The sequence below is a fragment of the Prionailurus viverrinus genome, unplaced genomic scaffold (genome assembly GCF_022837055.1).
Source record: "Prionailurus viverrinus isolate Anna unplaced genomic scaffold, UM_Priviv_1.0 scaffold_40, whole genome shotgun sequence".
Taxonomy (NCBI): domain Eukaryota; kingdom Metazoa; phylum Chordata; class Mammalia; order Carnivora; family Felidae; genus Prionailurus; species Prionailurus viverrinus.
Genome location: NW_025927608.1, coordinates 2,432,091 through 2,451,536, shown reverse-complemented (window position 1 = coordinate 2,451,536; position 19,446 = coordinate 2,432,091). Strand labels below are relative to the sequence as shown.

Below are 19,446 nucleotides of genomic sequence, written 5' to 3'. Positions count from 1 at the left end.
CCTGTTGAGCAAGATTCAGGGAACGCGCTGCACAGAACCGCCCTGCCGGGCTGCACCGCGTCCACACCGGGGCCGCCCCCGACGGAGCGACAGCCTGCGTGCGGGGAGCGGGTACAGAACGACGTTTCCCTCTGGCCATCCCGGCTGTTCCTCCTTCCGCCTGACCTCTCCTTTCCCGTGGCCACCTGCCGCTGAGGACAGTGGGAAGTGGCTCTTTGCCAGTCTTGCCGGATGTGTGCAGGCCTGGGGTGGGCACCGGGACCTCCATTCTGGGGTCTCTCCCAACCTGGAGAGAAGGGGACGGGCCTCTGGAGTCGGGTGAGTGACAGGGACGAGCTGGCATTTCAGGAGCTGCTGTAGTGTCAAAAGGCACGAAAAGGAAAGAGAGAAAAGACAGAGACGGTTCCTTCTGGACATAAAAATCTGAGGCTGAGAACCCTGGAGGGAGCTCAGCGGTTGACTCATGGGGGGCATGGCTGTTCCTCGGGCACGTTTGAGGCCCCACAGGGGTCTTTTCCGTGGAGACGAGTGACCCACTGGATCTCCTCAGTGGTAGGCACGGAAGAAAGCGCTTACGCTCGGGTTTCTGTCCCTGGGCCTCCGTGCTTCCCAGTGTAGGTAAGGAGGTCGGTTGAGATGGCCAGTGGCCACCTGTCTCCTGCCTGTGGAGCTCACAGTTGGACAGCCCAGGGCTCCCATATTCCGGTTCAGCCCCACCTGTGGGACTAGACGTCTTCGTCCGCCATCTTGGTTGTCCCAGCATTCAGTCGTGAGCCAGACCCGGGGCCTGGTGTTTCTCTCACGAACTAACTGTCTTTCGTCAAGTCTTTTTCGTTGCCCATCATGACATCTGTGAGGCTCCCACACCTCTTCCGAGTCTGATGAGCAACGGATCCCTTGACATCATTCAGCATGGGGTCCCATGGGGGACAGACACTGGTTGTACTTGAACACAGAGCCCTGCTTGCCTCAGTGGGTACCAGCCCCTCTGCGGTCTGCCCCTTGAAGGGTGACCCTTGTCCCAGCTCCAGGACACCCCTCGCTGGGGCACGCTGGCCACCACCATCTCTGGGATGAACCTAGATGTGGTCTTTGGGATCTGATATTAAACAGATTCAAACCAGCGTTTCTTCCTCCGACGTTCTCAAGGTCTCTACAGCTGCGGAGGAAGCCCTGGATATGGGCCACGTGGTCTCATTTCCTTGCAGAAATCCCTGGTCTCCGAGCCACGGTCGAACACAAGAATTGCCCGTCTGAAGACATCTGGGTGCTTTTGCAAAAAGCTCGTTGGAGATGCTGCTGTGTTACCTCATGTCTGTTATGTAAGGGCTCGCTTGATAAATTTCTCCTTGAACACAGTGCCAGGAAAAATTTCTTTTTCCAATCTGATTCCAAAGTCATTGTCCAACGAAAAGTACACGAGCCAGCCTGTTTCCCCTTCATCCAGGAAATTCAGAGATAAATCCAGCGTTCGGCTGTAGTAAACAGCTCATCGCAGGTGGCTCGAGACCTAGTGTTTCTCTCTTACCCTCCCTTGTCCTTCTGTGAGTTTTGTTCAGCTGGTCAAATTTCCTTAGAAGTTTTGGGACGTTTTGGGAAAGAGTGAGATGCACCTCCCCCCAGAGACACTCAACGCACACACGCACATGTGCAAGGCACAGGCGTCCCCACTTCTTACCGTCACCCCTGCCACGTCCCCGGTCCGGGCTGCGCGCCAGGTGGCCACGCTGCCCTGAGCGGCTTGCGGTTGGCCGACGGGGCAGATAGGCCGACGGAGAACGGACCTGAAGGTGCGGGACAGCCAGGTCCGCACCGAAACCAGGCGGCGGGGGGGGGGGGGGGGGGCGGGGGGGGGAGAGGCTGGCAGCGTTCAGAAGTAGACGTGGGACGTCAGCACGGGGAAGACTTCTTGGAGGAAAGGGAGGCTCGCGGGGAAGGGCGGGACAGGTTTCGAAGGCAGAAACGGAGGAGGAACACTGCTGACGGGGGAACAGTTTGCACAAAGTCTTGAGAAGGGGAAAATACACTGCCCTGCGCGTTTGGCAAAAACATTGGGAACCTAGTTCAGCTGGCAGGTCAGACACGTGGCGGAGGCACCGGGAGCTGAGGATAACGTTCTTGTACTCTGCAATTTGGAAGCGGAATGGGGCCCGAGCTATCCTTTTGCCCAACCACCCTATGAAGCAGGCAGAGCAAAACCGATTGTGCCCTCCTTGGGGTCAGGGGCTGGGGCTACGGACCCGTTAAGTCACTTGTTCGCAGAGACCCCACGGAAGCGAGAAACCCGGGGCCCCACACCCAGACCTGGCTCTGGTTTCCCTGCCTCGTTCCATCTCTGGAAATGCCGGAGGAAGGGGTTCGCGGGGTCGGGCTAGGGGGGCCCACCTCGGCGATGAGATTCAGAGGTTTGCTTTGCGTTTCCTTCAGGGGCGGGCGGGGTGCTGGCGAGAATCGAAGGGAGGCGCCCCCGGGTGCAGTCGCAGCCCAGGTTCCCTAAGAACGCCCGCACACGGGTGGATCTCTGCGCGGCAGGCTTCTCTGTTCCTTTTCTGCTGCAGAAGAGGAACAATGAGGGAGTGAGGGGTGAGCAGTGATGTTTATCGTTCCAGCTCTGAACTTTCAAATGCTGGAATCCCCCGGGTTGGGAAGGGTGGGTGTGGTCACTTCCCACCATTGCCAAGGCGGACCTGCGGCGGCCCCCCTGGGGAAGAGGGGGTGTGATTTCCTCCCAAATAGGAAATGTATCTCCCGAATGGGGTTCTGCAGACAGTCATCAAGGACTTATCTCCAGAAGCAGATGACCAGAGAGGGGCCCTGCCCAATCCTTTACCCCAGAGGGAACGAGTTGGCCAGGGGAGGGACCAGCTGAGGACCGGCCAGGAGAGCCCGCTCTCCTTTGTGCAGGAGGAGGGCTTCTCCCTGCCAGACTCTCCCGGGACCTGGGGACCCTCCGAGGGATCCCAGCAGCTCCTCCCAGGACCTCCAGCGTGTTCCAGCCGGAGAAGCGAAGTTCACTTCTGTAATTGAGAGGACAGGGGAATCTGGGTCCTTTCTTCCGACTGGGTCCCGGATCCCTGGGTGATCATCTCAGCTCTTGGAAACCAGGCTCTGGAGATTCAGAAAGCTCCCCCGGTCGCCCCAACCTACGGGCTGTTTGTTGAGAGGAGGCATCCTCTTAGTGCACTCAGAACATTGCGGCAGGAAGGACCCCTGCCCCTTTTACAGATAAGGGACTTGAAGACGGAGAGACAAAATAGATACTCAGTCAAGCTTATCCATAGTGTCGTGTCAATGTTTCTAAATCCTACGTTATTTCCCTGTGCTGCCCTCATCCTCCTTGGCCTGTCATATTTCTAAAGGGTTTTTCCTTTTATTTGCACAAGTAATTGACTTCTCCGCACCCATTTTGTCACTTAGGAAGTGGGGGTGATCTTGGCCACGGACGAGTGCAGGATTCAAGTACCTACAGCAGTGGGAGTGTGGTGTGGAAAGCACTTTGCAAACATTTGAGAGAAGCTGTCGTGAGGGGGGAGAAAATCTCCCATATTAAATTCTTCCACCTCAGCCGGCTTTCCAGGTTTTGGGTATAAGTCTGGGTTTTTTTTTTTTTGGACGAGGTTTAATAATGCTCATTATTAATAAGTCCTTTTTTCTTCAAGAGTTATTGAAGTGGGTGATGTTGTCAGTGTCTGTCCCTGGGATTATTATGTCTGATTCTGTGCCCAAAGTATTCCCACGCTTCTGCAATATACGTATTTTCCCCATTTATACAGAACAAGTCCTTCCATAATTCAGTCTCCCTATTACCGAGCGCTTTAACTTGGTTTACAGCCCATTTGCCCAATATTGTCAAGGAAAGTTACCTAAGAGGCATGTTCTGCGCTGACTTATGCCTTAGAATGTCTTTCTACTGCTTGAACCACAAACACCAACTTGCTGGGCTCTGAAGTCTCGCTTTGCCGACCTCGCCCCTCAGTTTCCTTGAGGCTGGTTTCATTGCTTTTCCCTCACCCCTGATGTTTATATGCCTAGATGAGGGTAGGCATCTCCCTTTATCCTTGAGATTAAAAAAAAAAAATGTCTCCACTTTTTATCTCTTAAAAGTTCTCACTCTTAACAAAAACAGGTTTGACCTGGCCAGATAACTCCCCCCGAAACATTCACGCGCGATCTCCTTGGGAGGTCCTGGAGGTGGGTAGTGCCTTCTTTCTCTCCCCCCACCCCCGCGGTTGAGGGCTGGCTGTCACGTCTGTGCTCGCACCTCAGGAATCTGGCTACCATCTTGGTTGGCTTGAGGAAGGAGTCCAGAAAATCCTGTGTGTTTTGTTTTTCATGATGCTACTTGACCGGGGCAAGCATTCCATGATCAAATTTCCGATCAAGTTGGCTTTCCTTTTGTGAATAGGTCCAGCTGGCATTGGCAGCCATGACATTTAACCACCTGTCCCAGCCAATCAGAAAGAAGCAGAGGTCGTTATGGGGGCAGAGGTGTCAGGGACCCCCTCTTGTGCCAAGTCTTTATCCTTAGTTGTTGAGGAATGGTGGTGGTGGAGGGGGATGATGTCGGGTGACCTGAGAGGGAGGGACTGGGGGAGCCATTGTAGCAGAGGGACACTGAGGCAGTTCGGGGGCCACGGTGTTTGTAACCAGTGTGGAAGCCGATCGTCCACTGAAGACAGAATAGCCATGCCAGTGACGTCCGGCCTCCAGCGTCGGGGGCCATTCGTCTGGTCTGTGCCCCACGTTCTCCATCAGTACATCTGCTTGCTCGTGGTCCAATTGGCAAGGATGTTTTGCAAGGCCACTTGAACGTCAATGGCGTCCTTCAAAGCCAGGAGAAGGACGGACAACGACAGCACGTTTTCCAGGCATCTCAGCAGGTGCCTGAGGGACTCCCCTCCCCACATCGCTGCACGTTGCTCCCTCCTCTCCCCCTCCCCGGTGAAAGGTACAGCTCTGGGGGTACTCTGGGGGATGGTAACCACCATATGCGTATTGAACCGAGATCGGCATTTAACTGCTACTAAATCTCATCACCCCCTAGAACCGAGCCAGAGAACGGCTCTATCACATGGCAGCCAAACTGTTAGGAGAACAGAGCCAAGATGTACAGATCCATCGGCACAAACAGCGACGTACTCAGAATATTCTCGCACGGGGTCGGGGGTCGGGGGGGGGGGGCGCTGTCAGGAAAACAGTGGCCGTGATCTTGGCACCTGAGCCGTGGGGTGAGATTGGGTCTGGAAAGTGGGTAGGACTAGGCCATGGCCAGGTTTTCTCGGCCAGCTCCCGGGCAAGGCCTCCTTCGGGGAACATGGGAGGCGATGGTCTGGAGAGTGCAGTGCAGAACTGGCTCACAATCATGTAGACATTTGGAATGCTTCTGGAGAGAGCGGCTGCTGTATTTGGCAGGCAAACCCAAAGGAAGACCGGCTTAGCTTGCAGATAACCTTGAGACCCAGGGCTGATGGGCCAGGGCAGGTGACGGGGCAAGAAACACAGATGGCATTGGGTCGTTACCCTGGGTATTAATTTAGAAGGGAAGAACTTGATCGATGGGATTGACCGCAAGAGGTTCATGCTACGGGCATGGAGCATCCCAAGGGGTGGGAATAAAGGAGGGTATTGAGAGGGCGCCGGACAGACCCTTAGGGAGGTGCTCGGGCTGCAAGGCTGAGTATTGCAGGCCACTGCGGGCCCGGCAGCCGGAGGAAGGAAGGACGGAGGAAGCCTGTCGTGATGGTGACGATGACGACGGTGCTGATGACAGATGACATCTATTGAGCACCTAGTGCAAGGAGCCTGACGCCATGAAAATCCACGCGCTCACATATTTGCTGCGGCAAGGGAACAAAGCTGGTGGTATCACCATCCCCATTTTATAGACGAGAAAAGCGAGGCACAGAGAAGAGCAAAAACCTGTTCAAAACACACGGCAAGCGTGCGGTGGAATCAGGTTCTTTCCCGCGGGTGGAGAGCGAGCCAGCAGACTCCCAATCGAGTCGCAGAAGTCGGGATTCTTCCGCGACACGGGGAAAATAGCAGATTTCAGCACGAGGAACCGGCACTGGTTTGGTCGAACGTTGCCAGGAGGCGTCCACAGGCAGGAGATTTTAGCCAACTCCCTCGCCCAGTTTTTCACTTTCCACGAATGCAAAGAAGCCGGGGTGGCATCCGGAAAGGCACGGCAGCAGGCCGGGGGATGGCGGGGCCTCTGCTCCGAGACCCCTAGCAAGCCTTGCTGGCTGACGCAGGCCTAACGGGACAGAGGTGGGCAGAAGTGCCAGCCCCTACTTGAGAGACAGTGGGGACCCAGGACCACCCGGTGGAGGTAGGTTGAGATGAAGTTCAAGGTCTCGCCACAGTAAGCGTGGAGAGACGGGCACCACGTGGCAAACTGGAACTCTTCCTTGGAGGGCCCGTCCTCGGGGTAGGTCGGTCGTGTCGTTTAGAAAAGCGTTGCAGATCAAGGGCTCTGGCTGGCTCGAGTCACACCCCATCAGGGCCAGTCCCGTGCAGCTGCTCTAGATTCCTCCCCCCGAGCAGCTGTCCTGAACGCAGAGCCCTTTCCACTGGGGTTGGCAAGGCCACCAGGAAAGGCCCAAGAACAGAAGGGGTGGAGACACTTGCCAGGCAGACTTGGGCAGGAGGTCATTTCCACCTTATCCTGCGACGGGCGATGGGGCCATGATCCTGGACAGAACTTACGGGGCAGGTGCATGTTGGGGAAGCTGGAGTTTCTGGACAAGGTGTGAGAGGCAAATAGTGGGCATGGTTGTATAAGGTCTGGTAGGAGTCGCTGAGTCCAGACTGTGCCAGAATTTCAGACATGCTGTTGCCAAGAGGCTGGGAGTTTAGTTCAGCCCTGCTCCCTACTCCTGCTTCATGCACCAACCAGCTCTTGAGGTCAGATAGGGGCCGAGGACGGTGGGAACCGGTTGTCTGTCTCCCGCGGGGGTGGGGTGAGGAAATGAGGCTAGATAGCCCTCATCTGGGAAGTCTCAAGATGTAGGAGACACACAAAGGGAAGCTAGCAGCCTCAAGGGAGGTGTCCTCTCCCACGAGTGGACCTTACGCTGTGCCAAAGGGACGCAGCACCCGTGAGTTACAAGGCACGAGTCTAACCTTCTGTGGAATGTTCTAGAATGATTGCATTTGGAGATCACACACTGAGGAACCATCTAAAGGAATTATTTCGAAATGTCTTTATACCTAAATCTTAACACTCTTCCAATCTGGAAGTCTGGAAAAGTCAAAACCTACTGAGAGGATTCACTACGAACTCTAGAGTTCTCTGTGTCCCCAAGTCACAAGGGGTCGGTGGTTCTCAGTGTCAGGTGTAAGGTGTCATTAAATGTTGAATTCCAAGGTGGCTTGGGTTTGTGGACCGGCTGGACGGCTGCTCACCATGAATAAAACAATGGCACCCGGCGTGTCCACCAGCCTACGTGGGGGGTCCAGATGGGCTATCTGTCGGGTTGGGTGTGGAAGAGTGATAGGAAGTCTGAGCAAGATGGCGGCAGCTTGTGTTGATGTCATCTGCCTCTTCTCTTGGCATCTGAACACCATCAGCAAAGTCACTAAACTCACAAGTCAGATTTAGCATATACACATATATATACACACATGCATATATATGTATATATTTAGCAAATGTATGCATATATACACACAGACATATATATACATAGAAATATATATATATATATATATATATATATACACACACATACATGGATACATGTATGTGTATATATATATCTACACAACCCCCTTCCCCCCCTCCCCCCTCCCCCGACAAAGCAGGGCAGAAGTGAGAAAACAGAGTCAGGGACCCAGAAGCAAGAAAACAGAGTCAGGGACCCAGAAGCATTGTCACACCCAGATGCAGAAGTTTTGCTTAGGGCTGATCCCTCTAAGAACTATAAATAAATAATGTGTCTTTAAATGTTCCTTCCCAGAACTTTATTCTCTGCCCATGACCGCGGCAAAGTCTTCTCGGTATTGACTTACTGGACTGCTATGACATCCTTGGGAGACCGATGTTTATCTCGTAATTTTGCAGAGGAGGGTACTGAGGCTTTGAGACGGAAGTGGCTTATGTTCACAGTGCGCTGGGATTGGAACCCAGCTCCATTTACCTGCAGAGCCCTTCAGCTCACCTACTCCTTGCTGCTCTGTCTTCTGCAGACAGCTGTCGTAGCTTGAAGAATACGGATGGCATAAACTGTAGGATTTCTTTCCTGCATCGGAGAAGCACCAGATTATCTCCGTGCCTTCCGGCCACCCACTGCTGGACACATAGGTTGTCACAGACTGAGTGTTTATGTCCCCTCAAAATCCATATGCTGAAGCCCTAACCCCAGTGTGATGGGACTCGGAGGTGGGGTCTTGCGGAGATAATTAGCTATGCACGAGGCCACGAGGGTGGAGCTCCAACATAGGATTAGTGTCCTTAGAAGAAGAGACACCAGAGGTTCCCCTCCCTGCCACGTGAGGACATAGCAAGGGGACGGCCGTCTCCAAGTCGGGAGGAGGGCTCTCACCAGGAACCAAACCCGTCTGCATCTTGATCTTGAACTTCCCAGGCGCGAGAACTATGAGAAATTAATTTCAGTTGCTTGAGCCACACTACTTTGTGATAGCAGCCCAAGCTAGTAGGTAAGTTTCCATATTTGTCTTACGAACACAGCTTTATTGTTTTCGAAAAAGAAGTGTTGCAAAAAATTTTAAGTGGCATGAAACAAAGGCACTAAGGAGAAACCATTCCGGATTCCACTACCCAGAGACTATCACCAAGATGGATTTGCCAGACATTTGCCCAGGCATCCTTCTGGGCTTCCATACATGGGTATCAATTTGCATAACATTTTACAGGGATCACATCCCAGTGAAACAAAGTACTGCCAGCCAGGGAACGACCAGGGGAGTTCGCTCTCACACGGCTGAGGCTGCAGGTCTGAGATCAAGGTCTTAAAGGGCGGGTTCGTCCTGGAGGCTCGGAGGCGGGCATGCTTCACTCCTCTGTCTCAGCTTCTAGAGGTTTCTGACAATCCTCTGTGTCCCTGCACGGAGAACTCTGTCTCCCTCCTCGCATGGCGCATTCCCTGTGTGTTCGTAGCTGAATTTCCCTTTTCTTATAGGGACACAAGTCATTGGATTAGGACCCTCCCTGATCCCGTATGACCTCACTTTAACTTGATTACATCTCCAGAGACCCTATATGTAAACAATGTCACACTCATAGAAACCAGGTAAACGTGTTTTTTTTTTTGGGGGGGGGGGATGGCTTTCCATCCAGGACACCTGGCCATCTCTTTATGTAAATACATGTAGACACCCATTGTTTTAAAGGGCAGGATAATATTTCACGGGAGATCTATATTATAATCTCTATGGATTTACATCTAGATTATTGTATTTTATCTTTGGGCTATTTTTTAGCATCTGTGTGATATACACCCTTGTACTTGGACTTTATGATTTTGTATTCTTCCTAGAGAAATACTACCAATAGGGTTGGTGATCCAAAGGGCTTGGGCTTTTATTATCTTGACGTCTGTTGACCCCCAAGGAGGATGGTCCCAGCAATGGCTGAGTGGGGTCAGAGACTGCAAGGGGTTCTTCTGTTATACACCAACTGGGATAGTTTCCCGAGGATTTCCAGAGCCTCACCGGAAGCCCATTTCAAGGCCACAGGAGACTTCTGGATCTGACGCATGGCAGGCATTGAAAGAGTTTTATCAAGTGAATATGGGTGTTTATGAAAAACAGTGTTTTTTCCCCAGCAAAAACCAAATAGTTTATTTGAGTGCCACACTGAGCAGAGAGAGATTTCTGCGTGTTCCGCAGTGATTCTTCCTCGGATGCCAAATGCATGGGGGCTGGGGTTGGGGAGCAGGTGCTTCGGGGGTCTGTTCTGGCACTGTCGTGGCGGGGCCCGTAACCACCGTCTGCACGAATGTCCGGTCAAGGGAACAGCTCTGGCAGTAGGCTGTGCTGTGACGTTGGTTCACAAGCCTGGGGTCGGACCAGGACAGCAGCGGCCGACACCCATCGAGGGCTCTGCGCGGCTTTCAGACCGGATGGGGTCACGATCCCTGCCCCGAGGCACCCACCCAGCTTACGGGAACAGAGGAATCCGCTTATCAGACAAAACCCGGTCACCTTCTGCTCCCAGACCCGGGGGGGAGGGAGTGAGCCTCGGTGTGCGGGCACGGGTGGAGGGGGCGCGTGAGCCCGGGGAGCTCAGAAGGCAGCCGCGCGTAGGACCGTCACTCCAGAAGCTGGGGACGGAAGTAGAAGAACAGCAGTTCGCCTGGGACAAGCCGGAGAGGGTTTTCTGCCCGCCCTGGGTTCAGAGGGCGCTCTGAATACGAGAGGAAGAAGACAGCATCCTTCCCCCACGGTGTGGGGAAACTGAGGCTTGCCTAATGCTGAAGCGTCCACGTGAGCCCCGAGTGGGCAGGTGTTCAAAGGCTGTCAGCAGATGGGAAGTTGTCGAGTCCCCGTGCAGACACTCTCAGTGTTTACTCAGCAGCTGGGTATTTTCAGGGACTAACATTTCTGTCCACAACTGGGGCAAGATGCTGGTACAGGACCGGGCCATGTCTGGTCCCAAGAGAGCTGGAAAGGAAGAATATTACGGAGCCGCTCACTGATGTAATGTGTATTCTGAGCACCTGCTCTGTCAGGCACTGTGCTAAGGACGTGCCACGGAAACAAAGACCGCTGTCCCCATGGGGCTCACACTCGTCCAAATCGCTCGTTGCTAAGAAAACTTGCGTACATTAGGGACTGTAGAGAAAATACAAAGTTCCATGAGAGCCCAAGGTGGGGACCTGGCTTAATGCAGTCTGCAGATGCTGTCGGGGAGGTGGCCTTGGGGTCAGTCTTGATGAATGGGTAGATAATGCACAGAGAAGGTGCATCTTGAGTAAGGACATCCAAGTCGAGGAAACATCAAAGCCGGAAAAGCATTGTGCTGGGGACCTCAAATATTCGGACACTCTTGGAATCTAATAGGAAACGTGTTACCACAAGACTGTTGGAGTGGATAATGGCTCACGAGGCTTTTGACATGTGGCTGGCTCTCAATGTCAGTGTTCGTCATTTGGAGGGAAGATGCATTATAATTCCTAGAAGCCCTGCTCAACATCTCCCTTTGGGAACATTTGTAAACTGGGTCTCCTGTCCCAAGCCCATAGACCGTCTCACCCTGGTGTCATCGGTACAGACAGAAAGCTGTACTCAAGACCAGCCACACGAGGGCACAATTGCCCCACGATGGACTCAAAGTCCCCCCAAGAAAGGTCAGGAAAGACCTTGTCCTCAAAAGCTCTTCTTCCCCACGACAGTGACCAAGGAGTGCATGAAACTGTCCCACCTGATTCTATTAAAGCCACCGACATCCGCTGAGTGAGGTGCTTGGAGGAATTTGGGTGGAAAACTGGCTCCCATTCTCGGTCCTAATGTCTCCACCCCCCTGAAACATTCTGTCTGTGATTCCTGCCGCTGTGATACAGATCAGAGCTTCCGTTTAGGTAAGTGTGGACTAGCACCGGGCCAGTGCTCTCAGAGTATTTTCTTTGTTTATGATTACAACAAAATGCAGGCTCATACAGAACGCCTGATGTCCCCTCCCCACCAGCTACATGTATCAGGATCCTAAATGTATATAGATTATATACTTATAGATTATACATGCATATGATTCCATATAATATTAGATATTATATTATATAACACACATGCATGTTACACATCTAAATGTACACACACATGATACACACAAATTTATAAACTATATAGGTTTTTCCCTAGGATACACATTTTTACAAAATAGACGTCTTACATTATAAACTATTTTGCAATCCTGTTTTCATTTAATATATGGTGAAAAGTCCCAAGATCATTAAATAATGTTCTTTAAAAAATTTTTTTTAATGTTTATTTATTTTTGAGAGAGAGAGAGAGAGAGAGAGCCCAAAGAGGAGAGGGAGACACAGAATCTGAAACAGGCTCCAGGCTTTGAGCTGTCAGCATAGAGCCCGACGTGGGGCCTGAACTCACAAATTGCGAGATCATGACCTGAGCTGAACTCGGTCACTTAACCAGCTGAGCCACCTGGATGCCCCAATAATGTTCTTATATCATGATTTTTAATAGCTGCATAACTTTCCAAAACATAAATGCTCCATAATTTACTGAAACAACCCATTAGTATTGGATATTTGGGTTGTGTTTTTTTGCAAATTGTTTTTTCTATTAAAAGACACATCTCCTTGGTTTCATATGGTTGAAGTGGAATTGAGAGATACAGGCACTTAATTTTGAGGCGTTTGATATCATAATGCAAAACTGCCTTCCGGAATCATTACCGTGGTTTCCTGTCTCAACAGCTGCGGATAAAAGGGCTTCCCGGATATTCTCAGGGTATTTGTCAGATGCTGATAAACAGAAGATCCCTGTCCTGGCTGAAGTCACCGGGGCGTGGAGTTGCCAGTAATCCTTGGGTGGGTATTTGAAGGTGAGCCTCAGGAACTCAAGGAGGGCCGTGCCTGTAGCTTGGGGCTCTAACGGTTGGAGGATTCAGGGAGCCCTGGACTTGGGGTCTGAGCGTCTTGGGGTTCGAGCCACGCTATAGCCTGGCACTGGCTTTATGCTTTCGAGAAGTTCAGGTCTCCCCACTGAGCCACAGATATCACCCCAAGAGCCAGGACGATGATCCCTTTGTAGAGCATGAACTTCCTGCGGGATTTTTTCTTCGTGCTGCATTTTTTCTTCGTGCTTCGAGGGCATAGAGCCCTGGTACTCAGCGTCGCTGCCATTACTATTTGTGAATTTTGTATCGAGGACACGCTTCAGCTTTCAGCATCTTAGCTGGAACCTTTATAGTCTAATGGAAGAAATGACGAGTTTTGGGTCTTGGCGCCTGCTCTGACAACACTAGCTGTGACCTTAGACACTTATCTTCCCCTGGCTGGGTCTTCGTTTTCCCATGAGCCAAATGAAGTTTCCCTTGAACTCGAAACTCGCAAGTCTGGCAAACAGAAAACTGCTCGGTCGTGCCCCTCCAGAAGGCAGTGTTTGCAAAAGGGTAAGCAGCAGTATCTACCGGGTTTCACGCATCTTCTCATGCATCACCGGAACCACGCGAGATGGGCATTACGATTTCCTCATACTACAGGTGGGGAGACTGAGTCACAGAGAGGTCGTGACTCGGCCCGACAGTCACACAGCCCGTGAGGGGTTGGTTCTGGGACCTGAACTGAGAATGTCTGACTCCGCAGCCTGTGTCTGAAATCACAGACTGGCCCCAGAACCTAGAATTATCTTCCAAGCCCTTGTAAGGGCAAAGCCGGAACGAAATGATGTGTGAATAGAAGCGGTGTAGGACCTGTGGTCGCCGTGAGCTTACGCCGGGGGCATACTTTCTGTCTTCTCTCCGTTCTCCCCTCCGCCTCTCTCCCTGCATTCTGTGGGGGGTTTCAGTTCCAGCTCTGATGCGAACTTGGGAATTTCCCACAACCTCTCTGCACTTCTGTTTCCTTGTTTGTGAAAGGACACACCCTGTCTTTCCCCATCGGATGGACGACGCTGGAAAAGCTGCCGGTCTGGGCAAACGTGCATTTGTCCTGATTCCCTCCTGGGCGCATTTACCCGGTATCTTGGAGGATTTCCTGGAACGAGCTCATTTTCTGTGCCCAAAGTGTTGGAATGATTGCAATGCCTCCAGAATGACTGGCTTTTGGCTTGCAAAGGTCCCCTCTTTTGACGAGGAAGGCAGGCCGAGGGGCAGGGGGGCACAGGCGAGTGGTCCCGTGGGCGGGGTGCTGAGGGCTGCGAAGAGTTTAAGCCCCCATGGGGCTCGCTGCTGTCAGTGAGGAGCCTGCTTCAGATCCTCTGTCCCCCACCCCCCCTTGCCCCTCCCTCGCTCATGGTCTCTGTCTCAGGAATATATAAACATTTAAAAAAAAAAAATTTTTTTTTTTTCAACGTTTATTTCTTTTTGGGACAGAGAGAGACAGAGCATGAACGGGGGAGGGGCAGAGAGAGAGGGAGACACAGAATCGGAAACTGGCTCCAGGCTCCGAGCCATCAGCCCAGAGCCTGACGTGGGGCTCGAACTCACGCGAGATCACGCGAGATCTCGCGAGATCGTGACCTGGCTGAAGTCGGACGCTTAACCGACTGCGCCACCCAGGCGCCCCAACATTTTTTTTTTTTAAAGGGGAAGAAAGTTTGACGTAAATTTCTGGTGACTTTAAGAGAGGAATGCTCTTGTAACCTAAATATCAGAGGCATCCCGCTCTTTGAGATGTGCAACAGGTGGCTCGACGTCCCCCTTCATGCCCCTGGGAAGCCCAAAGTCCTCCCCAGACTTCATGGGTCTCAGGGGACTTCTCTTCTCCCTCTGGCTCCAGCTGCTTTTCCAGAATGCTCCACCCCGTTGGGAAACTTGCTTTCTTCCCCTTCTTCTAGGCAGGACCACTTGGCTCCTTCCCTCCCCTGCTGTCACACCCAGCCCTGGGTCCACCTTGGTACTTCCAACCCCACCAGCGCGCTGCATAGAACGGAAGGGTTTTCTACCGACAGGGTCCGCCCTCTACAGAAGCCAGGATTGTACACGGAAGGAAATTTCTTCTGCTGTCCGGACTTCAGATTACACGCAAGTCTATCACCCAAGAGGTAGCTTGAACGGAGGGGCACTGGCCTTTGGCACAGGGGTGACGAGGAGAAGACGAGAAGAAGGAGTCCCTCGGATCCTTCCCTGTGCCAAACGCCGGGCTCTGTGCTCACGTCCGGCTGGGGAGAGTTAGAGGGCGCTGGTGGGGGGGGTCTCTTCCGCAGGGGTCTGGCGCAACCAGGGGGAAAGCAGATGGAGACAAAAAGACCAGAAGACCTCTTTCTGGTCAGACACTACCTTACGCTCTTGGGACAGGACTGGAGATGCCTGATAAGACGAGGCATTAGAAAGTGATTGCGCAGTCGCCCTGCCTAGCTCACGGAAGGACGTTGTTCAGCGGGAAAACACCTGCCGATACCCCTTCGAGGAGTCTGCTCTCACTGGGCCTTCGGCAGCGTGCCTCACACGTGTGCACTTGGTCAGAGTCGTCTCCTCTGACTCAATAGCCACATTAGCAGGAGCGTCTCCGTTATCCCCGTGTCCCAAATGCTGAGCACGGAGCTCGGCACGAGACGCATCTGGGTCGAATGAACTGAACGGATTCCCCAACGCGCATTTTCCGAGAGGTGACGGTAGCCACGCGGGCTCTTTCCTCGTTCGGTTCTGCCTCTGTTCTCGCTGCCGCCACCACACTTACGTGCGCTCATCACGACGCTGTTTCCCGGCTGGGCCTCCTGCCCGCTGCCCGGCCTGTTGGCCCCGAGTCCGTGCAACAGCCTGTGGCCCCAGCAAACCCCCCACCAGCTCGACGGGCACACCTCGCTCTCTCGCATTTCTTACGAACTGAAGCGTTGCGGCCACGCTGCGTCAGGCAGGTCCGCGGGCTGCATTTTCCAGCAGCGTCTGCTCGCTTTGTGTGTCTGTGTTTCATTTCGGTAACTCTCGCCATATTTCCAACGTTCTCTTGACATCATTCTTATATTGGTTATGGTGATCTGTGTTCAGTAATTGTGACTCACTGAAAGCTCAGATGACGGTTAGCATTTTTTAGCAATAAAGTATTTTTAAATTAAGGTCGGCGCGTTGTTTTTCTTAGACACCATGCTGTTGCGTGATTGATAGACCACAGTGCGGTGTGAACGTGACTTTTATATGCCCTGGGAAACCAAAAAATTCTTGTGACTCACTTTATTGCAACATTCACTTTATTGCAGTGTTCTGGAAGGGACTCTACACGTCTCTGAGGTGTGCCTGGCCTCTGCCGGTGGTGGCTTTGACTTCAGGACCTTGTAGTGGCTCTCTGCCACTTATGCAAGAAAATCCCTGTCCCCCACAGTGGTGCCGGAGGCCCCTCACCATCTCCCTCCGTCCACCTTCATTGCCTCATGGTCCTCTCTGGTCCTTTAGATGTTCCCTGAGTCCCTGTTTCTGTGCTGGCTTCATCCTGCTGCCTCCCCAACCCCCACCCCCAGCCCCTCCCCTACCCCCTCCCCTCATTCTCCCCCCATCCCAACCTTTCCTTGGTTCTTTCAAGAGCATGGCCAAATCCTACCTGTTTTTCATATTATTATGTCATTTGAGCCTCACAAAATCTCTGAGTCCGTCTTAAAGTATTGGTCTTACCAGCTGATCCTTTTAAAAAGGCTTCCATGTTTGCAGGGGTGCCTGGGGGGCTCAGTCGATTGAGCGTCCAACTTCTGCTCAGGTCATGATCTCACAGTTCGTGGGTTCGAGCCCTGCGTTGGGCTCTGTGCTGACAGCTCAGAGCCTGGAGCCCGCTTCGGATTCTGTGTGTCCCCCTCTCTCTGCCCCTCCCCTGCTCATGCTCTCTGTCTGTCTCTCAAAAATAAATACACGTTAAAAATATTTTAAAAAGCCTTTCACGTTGAATTCAGCTGGGGCAATACTGTGTGTCATCACATCTTTGCAGGTTTATGACACCATGATGTCTGAGGTTCCAAGGCAGGCTATTATGAGGACACCCCTCTGACCCGCATTTCCTAAACATACTGACAACAGAGCTCTTCCCCACTCTGATCTATTAACACACTGCAGAGGATCTGAGAAATGCTTCCTGGAGAGTTATCGGGGAGGTAAGCCTTAACCTGTTTTTATTGGTGAAAGAACCAAGGCTCCGAGACAGAAATGCTCACACGAGCAGAGTGAAAGGTGCATCAACCCCGTGATTTTCTTTACTATGCCTTGATGACTTCCGATATTTGTCATCCAGGGAGGACTCGAAAGCTTATCCTTGGGACCCCAGGACTTACTGGCTCCTAAGACTATAACTCAGTTCTCTTTCCTAATAGCTGAACTTTGTCCCACTTCTCTTTTCTAAACATGATCGCGTCCAAGTATTTCTTTGGCTTTTCTTTTCCCGCCAGATGTTTCACAAGTAAGTAACAAAAGGTTCCAATTAAATTTTTCCAAGGGTCTCATCAGAGCATGAAAAGAAATAGCAGATATGTTTTCTGGTATATACCTGGTCTACATCAAAATCATAGTAACTGGAAAGGGGAAGGAGTGATGGCCTGATTTCAAGGAGATATTTATGGCTAAATAAGAACTGAGCCAATTTTATAGTGGCCAGAAAGGCATGAGTGTATCTCTGTTTTAACCTTAGCTTTGAGGGTTTTGGAGGGTTACGAATGAAAAATGTTAAATAATTATGTAGAAAATAAGCATTTTCTAATGTTTCAAAAATGAAAGTAAACATTTGGAAAAGTAAGAAAAAAAACTTGCATGTTTGTTTAGCATTTTGTTATTATTATTTTTTTAATGTTTATTTTTGAGAGAGACCAAGACAGAGTGCAAGTGTGGGGGAGGGGCAGAGAGAGAGGGAGACACAGAATCCAAAGCTGAGCTGTCAGCACAGAGCCCAGCACAGAGCTCGAACTCATGAACCGCGAGATCATGACCTGAGCTGAAGTCAGACGTTTACCTGACTGAGCCACCCAGACTCCTTAGCATTTTGGTATTATTATCTGACCTTTAAATCCATCTGTTGTAAGTTGTGAGATGCCCTGTTATGGTACTTTGTTTATCATATTAAGAATCATTGGGGGGAGGGGAGTCAGTGCCCTCCTGAATGGTACCCCTGAATGGTGACATCAGAGGGCTGCACACTGCTGGGGGGAGGGGAGACAGGTCTCAATGAGCCAGTCCAACCAAGGTCGCCAACCAATAGGCACCAAGTGTGGAGGGTCATGCACAGAATTACTATCGCACATTGCCGAAAATGTCTAGCTTCCAACAAAAGATTATGAAACCTGCCAACACACAGGAAAATGTGAGTCATATTTGGGGGGAAAAGACAGGCTTTGAGAGGGTCCAGATGTTGGACTTATCAGGGAAACTCTCCAAAGTGATTAAGAATATGTTTAGGGGCACCTGGGTGACTCAGTCGGTTAAGCGTCCGACTTCAGCTCATGATCTCACGGTTTGTGAGTTTGAGCCCCGTGTCAGGCTCTATGCCGACGGCTCAGAGCCTGGAGCCTGCTTGGGATTCTGTGTCTCCCTCTCTCTCTGCCCCTCCCCCACTTGCACTCGCTCATACACACTCTCTCTCTCTAAAGTAAATAAACGTTAAAAAAAATATGTTCAAAGTACTAAGGGAAACCATATTATAGAATTTAAGGAAGGTATGACATCAATATCTCATCAAATCCATAACACTCATAAAGAAATGATAAAAAAAAAAAACCAGGCAGAAATTCTGGAACTGAAAAACATTGTGACCGAAATGAATTCACTGGACAGGTGGAACAGCAGATTTGAGCTGGCGTAAGAAAAAGTAAGCAGAGGGGCACCTGGGTGGCTTAGTCGCTTGAGTGTCTGACTTCAGCTCAGGTCATGATCCCAGGGTTCACGAGTTCGAGCCCCGTGTTGGGCTCAGTGCTGACAGCTCAGAGCCCGGAGCCTGTTTCAGATTCTGTGTCTTCTCCCTTTCTTTCTGTCCCTCACCCACTCACACACTCTCTTTCTCAAAAATAAATTAAAAAAAAGAAAAAGAGAACGTAAGCAGACTTGGAGATCAAGCAATAGAAAATGATGCAATCTGAGGGCCAGAGAGGAAAAAGAAGGAAGAACAATGAATGTGGCCGTAGAGAAATGCAGGACTTCGCGAAGTGCACCCACATTGCGTAATGGGAGTCCCAGGAGAAGAGGAGAGGTAAAAAGGAGGAGACAGAAATTCAAAGAAATAATGGCAAATCGCACATTTGATTCAAAAAGAAACCAGTCTACATGCTCAGGCAGCTCAGTGCGTTCCAAGAGGGACGAATGTCCGGAGATCCCCCCCCCAGACCGCAATCAGGGATGAAAGCCAAAGACGCAGAGAGCATGTGGAAAGCAGAGGAGCCCGCACACCAACCTTAGCGATGGCACACGGACAGCCTGAAGACTGACGGCTGACTTCCCGTTGGAAACAGTGGAGGTCAGCAGGCGGTGAATGAAAGACAAAAGCGTCCCCAAGGATCGCACATCCGGTCGGCTCCCTTACAGCACAGAGGGCAACCTAAGGAGGTGAGCAGAAACTGAGAGAACGTGTGGCCAGACCCGCCTTACAAGAAACACAGAGGATGATCAGGTCGCAGTAGCAACGCCAGGCAGTGACCTGTACCTGTTATGCCCAGAATTCGCGATCCCCAAAGGCTGCCGAGTCTGATGCAAAAGCAAAAGAGCCTTTATTCGAGCTAGCTCGAGCTCAATCCCCTACCTGCACCGACGCAGCGGTGAGATACCAGGGAGAGAGAGCGAGTTTCAAACGCACAAAGGTTTTATAGGGGTCTAGGGGCAGTTGGTGAGGTAATGGCTGT

The 19,446-nt window shown here is 51.6% G+C and overlaps 1 long non-coding RNA gene across 1 annotated transcript; it reads right to left on the bottom strand.

The window, feature by feature from the left end:
* Positions 1-9,807: 9,807 nt before the first annotated feature.
* Positions 9,808-19,370, bottom strand: LOC125159031 (uncharacterized). Its single transcript, XR_007149660.1, has 3 exons — positions 19,347-19,370; positions 19,002-19,145; positions 9,808-10,626 (listed from the first exon to the last, which is right to left on the bottom strand). It is a non-coding gene; the product is annotated as an uncharacterized LOC125159031 (long non-coding RNA).
* Positions 19,371-19,446: the final 76 nt, after the last annotated feature.